The sequence below is a fragment of the Schistocerca piceifrons genome, chromosome 7 (genome assembly GCF_021461385.2).
Source record: "Schistocerca piceifrons isolate TAMUIC-IGC-003096 chromosome 7, iqSchPice1.1, whole genome shotgun sequence".
Taxonomy (NCBI): Eukaryota; Metazoa; Arthropoda; class Insecta; order Orthoptera; family Acrididae; genus Schistocerca; species Schistocerca piceifrons.
In genome coordinates, this window is record NC_060144.1 from 220,399,651 (window position 1) to 220,410,061 (window position 10,411).

Here is a 10,411-nt window from a genome sequence, read left to right on the forward strand (position 1 = left end):
TGAGGAAACTTTCCAACCGATTTCTCATACACAAACAGCAGTTGACCGGCGTTGCCTGGTGAAACGTTGTTTTGATGCCTCGTGTAAGGAGGAGAATTGCGTACCATCACGTTTCCGACTTTGATAAAGGTCGGATTATAGCCTATCGCGATTGCGGTTTATCGTATCGCGACACTACTGCTCGCGTTGGTCGAGATCCAATGACTGTTAACAGAATATGGAATCGGTGGGTTCAGGAGGGTAATACGGAACGCCGTGCTGGATCCCAACGGCCTCGTATCACTAGCAGTCGAGATGACAGGCATCTTATCCACATGGCTGTAACGGATCGCGCAGCCACGTCTCGATCCCTGAGTCAACAGATGGGGACGTTTGCAAGACAACAACCATCGACACCAACAGTTTGACGACGTTTGCAGCAGCATGGACTATCAGCTCGGAGACAATGGCTGCGGTTACCCTTGACGCTACGTCACAGACAGGAGTGCCTGCGATGGTGTACTCGACGACGAACCTGGGTGCAAGAATAGCAAAACGTCATTTTTTGGATGAATCCAGTTTCTGTTTACAACATCATGATGGTCGCATCCGTGTTTGGCGACATCGCGGTGGACGCATTTGGAAGCGTGTATTCGTCATCGCCATACTGACGTATCACCCGGCGTGATTGTATGGGGTGACAATGGTTACACGTCTCGGTCACCTCTTGTTCGCATTGACGGCACTTTGAACAGTGGACGTTCCATTTCAGATGTGTTACGACCCGTGGCTTTACCCACCATTCGATCAATGCGAAACCCTACATTTCTGCATGATAATGCACGACCGCATGTTGCAGGTCCTGTACGGGCCTTTCTGGATACAGAAAATGTTCGACTGCTGCCCTGGCCAGCAAATTCTCCAGATCTCTCATCAATTGAAAACGTGTGGTCAATGGTGGCCGAGCAACTGGTTCGTCACAATATGCCAGTCACTGCTCTTGATGAACTGTGGTATCGTGTTGAAGCTGAATGGGCAGCTGTACCTGTACAGCTCTGTCTGACTCAATGCCCAGGCGTATCAAGGCCGTTATTACGGCCAGAGTTGGTTGTTCTGGGTACTGATTTCTCAGGATCTATGCACCCAAACTGCGTGAAAATGTAATCACGTGTCAGTTCTAGTATAATATCTTTGTCCAATCAATACTCGTTTATCATCTACATTTCTTCTTGGTGTAGCAATTTTAATGGCCAGTAGTGTAGTTAGGGTGTGGACGACGACTAGAGGGAGGTCTCTGTCCTACTGATGGGGTTGGCTGTGGTGCGAAGACGGCTGGCACCAACCAACCCGCATCCCAGCCTTCGACTTGCGAACTGCTGGGAACATCTACCGAGAAACTGGAGGTAGGATGTCCATCCAAGAGCACAGGTGAGAGCAGCATTGGAGCTGCTGAGGACGCAGGAGGCTGGTACAGGCTCGATGTGCGTGACTGCCGTCGCTGCTAACGGCGACGGGCACAGAGACTGTGGCAGCGGTTGCCGAGGCGGGCAGGGGTCGATCTCCATGGCAGAGTTGTCGGAAGACACATGTACCCGGAAGTCAGGCACTCGCAAGGGTTCTTCAAGAGCAGCAGGCTGGATTGCAGCCAGCATGTCTGAAACACGAAAACCTGTAGCAGGATCACTATAACCACAGGCGCGAGGTTAGTTTTGATGCCGCCGATGGGTGTCCAGTGCACCGTGAGTGGTATAACGAGCACGAACTAACGTCTGGGTGACGACGCCGGATTCCAGTTTGTGAGGCTTGTTTTATACATGATAGAAAACTTTGTCCTTCAGACGGAACTTCGTTGCAAAGTTAGCTTCGGAAACAGATAGATGAGGGTGAAAGAGATGCAGCAGTGTGTGATGGCGACGTCCGTGTAAGAGTCTTGAGTAGGCATAGAGCGATAAATGCTCAGAAACAACAACAAATCACTTTTCACTGAAATTCAAAGTACGAATTTCGTTATCTGAGCTTTTTTACGGCCCAGAATAGTAAGGGGTAGAAATTAGAAAATTTTTAATTAAAACTCACATTGCCTCAGGCAAATTCAAGCGAGCAGAAGAGGAAGTAGGTAGCGAGCAATTATGTCACAAGTGCGTCAGGGCGACGACACCGTCTGGCGAACAAGGCATAAGCGTGCAGAAGAAAAGAGGGCGGAAAACCAAAGGAAGCGAGACAAGCATATTCGTTGGCTGGTAAGGCATGTTGCTAGAGACAGAAACTATTTTACAAGAGCACACAGCGAGGGAGTGACACAGCAGTTAGCAGCTTGTTAAGTGAATATAGCAGAATAAGGACACATTCGGTCATTACAAACAGAGCTTTGCGTCATAGCCTCACTCTAGCTCCCTTTAAATGCTCCAGATTTCCAGCTGTGGTCATAAGTTGATCATTGGGATCGATGGCATTCACAGTAATAGCACTCGGTTCCTTGATTACGATACCTATGCCCTAGATGCTCCAGCACAGTCTATGAACTAGCTGAAGATGTACTCAAGACGGTGGCCTCCACCGGATGAATTTCATGTTGATCGCCGCCTACCGCGTAGTCAAGGAGAAACTGTGTGCTTTCCGACAACACCACATCACAGACTGCGACCAATATCGGAAGCCAGCAACAGGACCTCCTGTTCAACACTCAGGCGTCTTCGGGTGCTGAAATATATCAGGTGTAGGGAGGAGATCGACCGAACACACGACTATCGACACCAGGTACATCGCGGACGGGCTGTCAAGGATCATCGTAGAACACAGAGTGGGACCGAGTACACTTCAGAGCTGGCGCGAGAACCACTTTAAACGGGCAGCCGCCGTCCCGCTAGCCGGCAGCTGCTGCGCCGCCAGGGTCGCTGACATCAATTCAGAATAGTTCAAATGGCTCTAAGCACTATGGGACTTAACATCTGAGGTCATCAGTCCCCTAGACTTGTTGTTGTTCTGGTCTTCAGTCCTGAGACTGGTTTGATGCAGTTCTCCATGCTACTCTATCCTGTGCAAGCTTTTTCATCTCCCAGTACCTACTGCAATCTACATCCTTTTGAATCTGCTTAGTGTATTCATCTCTTGGTCTCCCTCTACGATTTTTACCCTTCACGCTGCCCTCCAATACTAAATTCGTGATCCCTCGATGCCTCAGAACATGTCCTACCAACCGATCCCTTCTTCTAGTCAAGTTGTGCCACAAACTTCTCTTCTCCCCAATACTATTCAATACCTCCTCATTAGTTATCTGATCTACCCATCTAATCTTCAGCATTCTTTTGTAGCACCACATTTCGAAAGCTTCTATTCTCTTCTTGTCCAAACTATTTATCGTCCATGTTTCACTTCCATACATGGCTACACTCCATACAAATACTTTCAGAAATGACTTCCAGACAGTTAAATCTATACTCGATGTTAACAAATTTCTCTTCTTCAGAAAGGCTTTCCTCGCCTTTGCCAGTCTACATTTTATGTCCTCTCTACTTCGACCATCATCAGTTATTTTGCTCCCCAAATAGCAAAACTCCTTTACAACTTTAAGTGTCTCATTTCCTAATCTAATTCCCTCAGCGTCACCCGACTTAATTCGACTACATTCCATTTTCCTCGTTTTGCTTCTGTTGATGTTCATCTTATATCCTCCTTTCAAGACATTGTCCATTCCGTTCAACTGCTCTTCCAAGTCCTTTGCTGTCTCTGACAGAATTACAATGTCATCGGCAAACCTCAAAGTTTTTATTACTTCTCCATGGATTTTAATACCTACTCCGAATTTTTCTTTTGTTTCCTTCACTGCTTGCTCAGTATAAAGACTTGGAAGTATTTAAACCTAACTAACCTAAAGACATCACTCACATCCATGCCCGAGGCAGTATTCTAACCTGCGACCGTAGCAGCAGCGCGGTTCCGGACTGAAGCGCCTAGAACCGCTCGGCCACCAGCGGCCGGCGCTCTGAATTGCACAAAACCATGCTTAAAAGAACACTCGATCATTAAAAAACGTTGCATTCTGCCAGAAGTAACATTTTAATAGAGAGAAACGCAGTAACAAGATTCAGTACCACTGAGGGAAGTTACACGTAATACATTTTCAGTCAACAGTGCCAAAAACTCTCTGTTTAAAGTAATTATAAAAGCGCAAAACACCTTCACAGCTGATAGTGCTTATATTAGTCCTCATACTGCAGATGCGGGATTTCGATTATGTGCTTAAAAGAAAGTGAAAGAGAGCAATGTCCACACCTCACTAAGGCTACGTTTTTACATTCAGAATCATTTCGCATTCGAGAAGTCCAATATCAAAAGGCGAACTAAATAAAATTTCAAATGATGAACGGCGTAACTCAATGCCATAACACGCCTTTCACCGAGCATATTGTAACATAGGCGTATACTATGGTGCAGAAAATTGATTGTAAATCACAGAGTGAAGTTTGATGACGAAACAACAATTGCGTATCTTCACTTGTGGTTTGGTACATTTTTGTCTCACAGAATCATCAATCCTCGTGATATAGAGCTTATACTGCCGAAAGAAGTAAACATTAAGGGGCTGTCAATATTTTGTCGCTTTATTTCGCAATATCTTCAGTTTAACATCTTTGTCTGTAAACTTGTATCTAGAAGGGTACGATCTGTATAATCTGACCAGGAATCGTAACAGCAACAGGCTCTTTTCACTTGTTACAAGGTCGCCAGGGACTGAAGTTAGAAAACGTTTAATGTATTCTTTAGTCATTTCTCACTCTTTCCTTGCTTCCACATGTATGTTTCGTGAGCAGGTTGTTTCACGTTTCTTTGCAGTACTTTGGCATTAAGTGCCTTGTGCCTCTTGAAAAGGATGAGCAGTTTGTTTGCTAGCTGCTTGTCTCTGATAAAGTCACATCATTTATGTAGCTGTGAGTAGAGCTATGGAGAGACTGCAATATATTAGCTGCAGTTTTCTCTTCTCTGTGAGACAGTGTTGATTATGAGGACATTTCATACTGGAGTTGACTATTGTCACTGTTCCAAATATTTGTCTTCTCCATACCGTGCTCTGTCACAAACATATTCACTTCCTTCACGAACTGTACTGCCTTCTGACGTATATTATTATCGTCTTCTGAGTCCTTACTTGTGACAAATGTAGTAAAATGCCAGGATGAAATGCCATATTCAGCCTTAAGATTGTCGATAAAGGAAATCGAAGCCTTGAAATTTTCCAAGTCAACCATTTTAGGCGCTCCTAGTGGCCGCATTTGCAAATGCCAATAGTAAACTGTAGATTCATATGATCTTGCTCTATCAAAGTGCGACACTACATGCTCTTTTTTGTGGTTTGTAATTTGTGACAGTCTGTTTCCTTTGAAACTCTTACTTGCCTTTTGCTAGAGACAGAATTCCGAATTAATCTGCAGTTTTATTTACTTGTAATGCGCTTATAGCGCCTCATTAGTTTGCTATAGGAGTTGAAGGCACAATTGTAATAGTCTTCATAACTGTTCTCTAATACGCTGTTATAAGTATCTTCTAATAAACTGGGCATCGACTGTTTGGGTGGAGATAGTTCGTACTAACTTTGACTGGACTGTTCCTGTTGCTCTGGAGACAAATGTCGTGTACTGCTTGAACAACCACATTTAGCTTCAGGTTCTTCTTGTCGTTAAAAATTAGTATTTCTGTCTAGCGTAACGCTATGTATTTCTGTGTCATCCCTGTCATATTTCTGAATTATTATGCTATGTAATATATCCGTGAACTCTTTTTCCTCGACCCCGATATAATTTACGTATTCAGCATGTCGCAACTATGTCCCTAATATTTGAACCACATTTTTAGGATTAATTCTCTTCATGACATCACTGTACACAGATTAACAGTAACACATATGCGAACGCTCCAAGAGACATATTCGTACTGCTACTCTTTATCATTCACGCAACTGAAGCACTTGTTAGAGGAGCTACAACACCGTCTGATAGCGCTAGCACACAAGTGTGGAGTTTTGAATGAAAATAACACAGAACACTCCTGTTTTTGTGATCGACTGTTAGTCTAAACATGGTTTCGTTCGGTTCCGAACGTTCGAGGTCAAAGATGTCCCTTGTCAGTTCTAACGATTCCCCTATATCTTCCATTTAGTAGCTTCAATACACGGTGTTGCAAAGATGTGGGAATCAGTACCCACATTTGTTCATTAGGAAAATGTTATAAAATGTCACCGTTCCGAAGAGAAAGTATGTTGCGCTGTGCATGTTATTTGCGAACTACTGCATCTGAGATTGATTTTGGATTATGCGGCCAACCTATCTGAATGTAGTACCTGACCAACTGTAGTGACCAATCTCGTTCAGCAGCCTGTGCGATCCGCCGAGAATCAGTGCGAAGACACCGCAGTGCTTGCGAATCAAAATTATCAGTTTAAAGAAAAGAAGCTTCTATCCTTCGAAATATGGATCATTTCCCATGGATAAGCAAGACAGAGTGCCTGTGCTTGCATACTGTTCCGTAGGGCGATAAAGAATTTCATATTGATAATTAGAAAGAACCAGTGACTAATGCTGTAGTTTCTGTGCTGTGAGATCGCGTATATCTTTCACTGTATGAAAAAGAACAGTTAGCGGCGTATGATCATACAACGTGCTAAAATTTTCTACGATACAGATATTGATGAAATTTTGTGACACCGTAAATTCTGGCTATAGCTTCCTTTACCAGCTGACTGTAGCTGACTCTGCCAACAGCCTGGGCGCAGTGGTAATACCGGGTCTCATGAGATTACGGAAGTTAAGCGCTCTCAGGCTTGGCTAGTACTTGGATGGGTGACCGGCTAGGTTTGGCCAGCGCTGTTGGAAAGTGGGGTGCACTCAGCCCAATCGAGTAGCTACTTGACTGAGAAGTAGCGACTCCGACCACGATAACTGAGAATGGCTGGGAGGGTGGTATGCTGACCACATGCCACTCCATACCTGCACCCAGTGAGGTCTGTCAGTTGAGTATGTCACGGTTTCCGAAGCCTGTTCGGACTGAGTTTACTTTTAATAGCTCACTTCCGTCTTGTTCATTATATTAGACGTGAAAGCTACAGGACGTTCTGTGTTGCCAACCTGGTGAGATAAAACTGCCCGTACTGCATGTGATGTTGTGTCAACTGCAAGCATTATCAGTTTTTTGGATTGAAATGTATAAGTCATGGCGACTAAGAAATGCACGTTTCAATTTCTGAAAAGATTGTTCACATTCTCCAGTCCATTAAAAAGGAACATTTGCACGCTAGAGCCAGTGCAAAGGAGCGGTTATTTGCACTGTGGTCGGAATGAATTTGATGTAGTACGTCAATATGCAAGGACAGCTGGAGTTCTCATACGTTTGGAGGGGAAGGTAACCTTCGCATGGCCCCTAAATGCTTAGTCGAAGGACAACACTGTACCACTGTACCACACAAGCGGCTCGTAGTGAACTTATGGATTATCGTCTCAGTTATGTGACTGGATTTGTGATTTCCTGTCAGAGAGCTCACAGTTCGTAGTAATTGACGGGAAGTCATCGAGTAAAGCAGAAGTGATTTCTGGCGTTCCCCAAGGTAGTGTTATAGGACCTTTGCTGTTCCTTATCTATATAAACGATTTGGGAGACAATCTCAGCAACCGTCTTCGGTTGTTTGCAGATGACGCTGTCGTTTATCGACTAATAAAGTCATCAGAAGATCAAAATAAAGTGCAAAACGATTTAGAAAAGATATCTGAATGGTTCGAAAAGTGGCAGTTGACCCTAAATAATGAAAAGTGTGAGGTCATCCATGTGAGTGCTAAAAGGAACTCGTTAAACTTCGGTTACACGATAAATCAGTCTAATCTAAAAGCCGTAAATTCAACTAAATATCTAGGTATTACAATTACCAACAACTTAAATTGGAAGGAACACACAGAAAATGTTGTGGGGAAGGCTAATCAAAGACTGAGTTTTATTGGCAGGAAACAGAAAATGTAACAGACCTACTAAGGAGACTGCCTACACTACGCCTGTCCGTCCCCTTTTAGAATACTGCTGCACGGTGTGGGATCCTTACCGGGTAGGACTGACGGAGTACACCGAAAAAGTTCAAAGAATGGCAGCACGTTTTGTATCATCGCGAAATATGGGAGAGAGTGTCAGAGAAATGATACAGGATTTGGGCTGGAAATCATTAAAAGAAAGGCGTTTTTCGTTGCGACGGAATCTGCTCACGAAATTCCAGTCACCAACTTTCCCCTCCGAAAAATGGTTCAAATGGCTCTGAGCACTATGGGACTTAACAGCTGTGGTCACCAGTCCCCTAGAACTTAGAACTACTTAAACCTAACTAACCGAAGGACATAACACACATCCATGCCCGAGGCAGGATTCGAACCTGCGACCGTAGCAGTCGCACGGTTCCGGACTGCGCGCCTAGAACCGCGAGACCACCGCGGCCGGCTTTTCCCCTCCGAATGCGAAAATATTTTGTTGACACCGACCTACATAGGGAGGAACGATCACCACGATAAAATAAGGGAAATCAGAGCTCGTACGGAAAGATATAGGTATTCATTCAATCCGCGCGCTGTATGAGATTGGAATAATAGAGAATTGTGAAGGTGGTTCGATGAACCCTCTGCCAGGCACTTGAATGTGATTTGCAGAGTATCCATATAGATGTAAATGTAGATAGAATCGCCATGGGCGTCAAAGACATGTTCCAAGTATTTAATTCCAGTATGGAAAAAGGATGTTTCTGTACGTTACTCTTGAGTCCTGCGTCAGTTAAAACTTGAATAAAAAAGTCTACGGATTTTTGAGATGTTGTTCCTGTGTTTATCCGGGTACTGTGTGTCCTCTAAATGATTTGAGCAAGACAGAACTTTCGGTGTCAGTTGTTCAAGAAAGACTTATATAACCAGAGCCGTTTTCAAATAATTTTTCCACATTAGCGACTTTTCATTTGGCACCCCCCTCTCCGTCCATTTTCCCTAGTGCACTTTCATCCATGTCAGTTTTTGCTACTAATTGCGCAAAATACAAATCTCACGCTTGGCTCCTCTGGCGCCCCTCTCAGCTTCACGCAGCAAGCGGCTGCTACTGTAAAACATCTGTGACAGCGTTGATGGCCTCTGGTGCGGGGATGCACAGTAGACAACTGCGCAGCTTGCCAACCAGAGTTCACTCGGTTTCCGCATTCCGTACTGTGTGAATTCCAGTATATTTTAGCGTTCTATCGTGTTTTACATGCGCGGAAGTACGACTGATTGATTTCTGAGGTATTCCGTGTGTCCAGTGAGTTTTGTCGTAACAGCTGCAACACATAACGGCGCCAAGTGTGTCACAAACAGGCAAGGGATCTTATTTTTAAAGTATACTACGCCTTCTTCAAGCGTGACGGAGACGTAGACTAGCCGGCCTGCATGGTTGTCAAAGTGCAGTGACCTGTGGCGTACGAACCATGTAGGCAAATTGTTGCAGGAGGGCAACTTGTCTCAGCACGCAACAGGAAATATGAAGTTTTGGTCTTCAGGGAAGAAACAAAGCCGGTAACAGGAATCGACGACTCCGATCAGAATGAAATTAGAATTATATTAATACCGTCAGCTGCTCACGGGCGTTGATATACATCAACGGGGACAGGTGAAAATGTGTGCCCCGACCGGGACTCGAACCCGGGATCTCCTGCTTCCATGGCAGACGCTCTATCCAGCTGAGCCACCGAGGGCACAGAGGATAGTGCGACTGCAGGGACTATCTCGCGCTAGCCTCCCGCGAGACTCACATTCTCACCTTGTATATCCACACACTAAGTCCGTAGTGTCCCACCCCAACACACTCATTACTCGTGGAAGACATTCTTTCCAAATCCCGTAAGAGTTCGGGGAATATGTGTGTATCCGCACAGAAGAAGAAGGTCATGGCCGGTATTGCCAGAACTATATATTTGTATGGATATGGTGTCCGTTCTTTCGGACACATATCCGATATATCTTCAATATATCCGATCAGAATGTTTTACGTCAGAAGGTTTTCGAATTTTATGAAAGAGGTGAGTTCCCCACTGCGCTGAAATCACACACTGTTATGCATGAAGCTACTGGGTTTGAAGAATGTGCAAGAGTAACGCAAGCAACATCGAAGAACATCGAGTTTAAAAACGTAAAATCCAATAACGTGCGGAAATTTTGTAATAGAGCTTAGTGAAATTGCTGCTGCTAGAGTGACCTTTCCAAGAACAATACATGAAATCAGATCAAAAGCAACACCAACTTTGTATTAGTCGGACGAGACTTGGGTAAGTGAAAACCACACTAGAAATTTTATTTCGCAAACAACATGGGGACAAGGCGGCTTGAAGTTCCAGAGGGAAAAGAAGGACATCGTAGAATATGTCACACTGTTTGCGTTGCTTCCGAATTTG

General features: G+C 44.5%; 1 non-coding gene across 1 annotated transcript; it reads right to left on the reverse strand.

The window, feature by feature from the left end:
- Nucleotides 1-9,641: 9,641 nt before the first annotated feature.
- Trnap-ugg lies at nucleotides 9,642-9,716 on the reverse strand. Its single transcript has one exon. It is a non-coding gene; the product is annotated as a tRNA-Pro (tRNA).
- Between the last annotated feature and the right edge of the window lie 695 nt (nucleotides 9,717-10,411).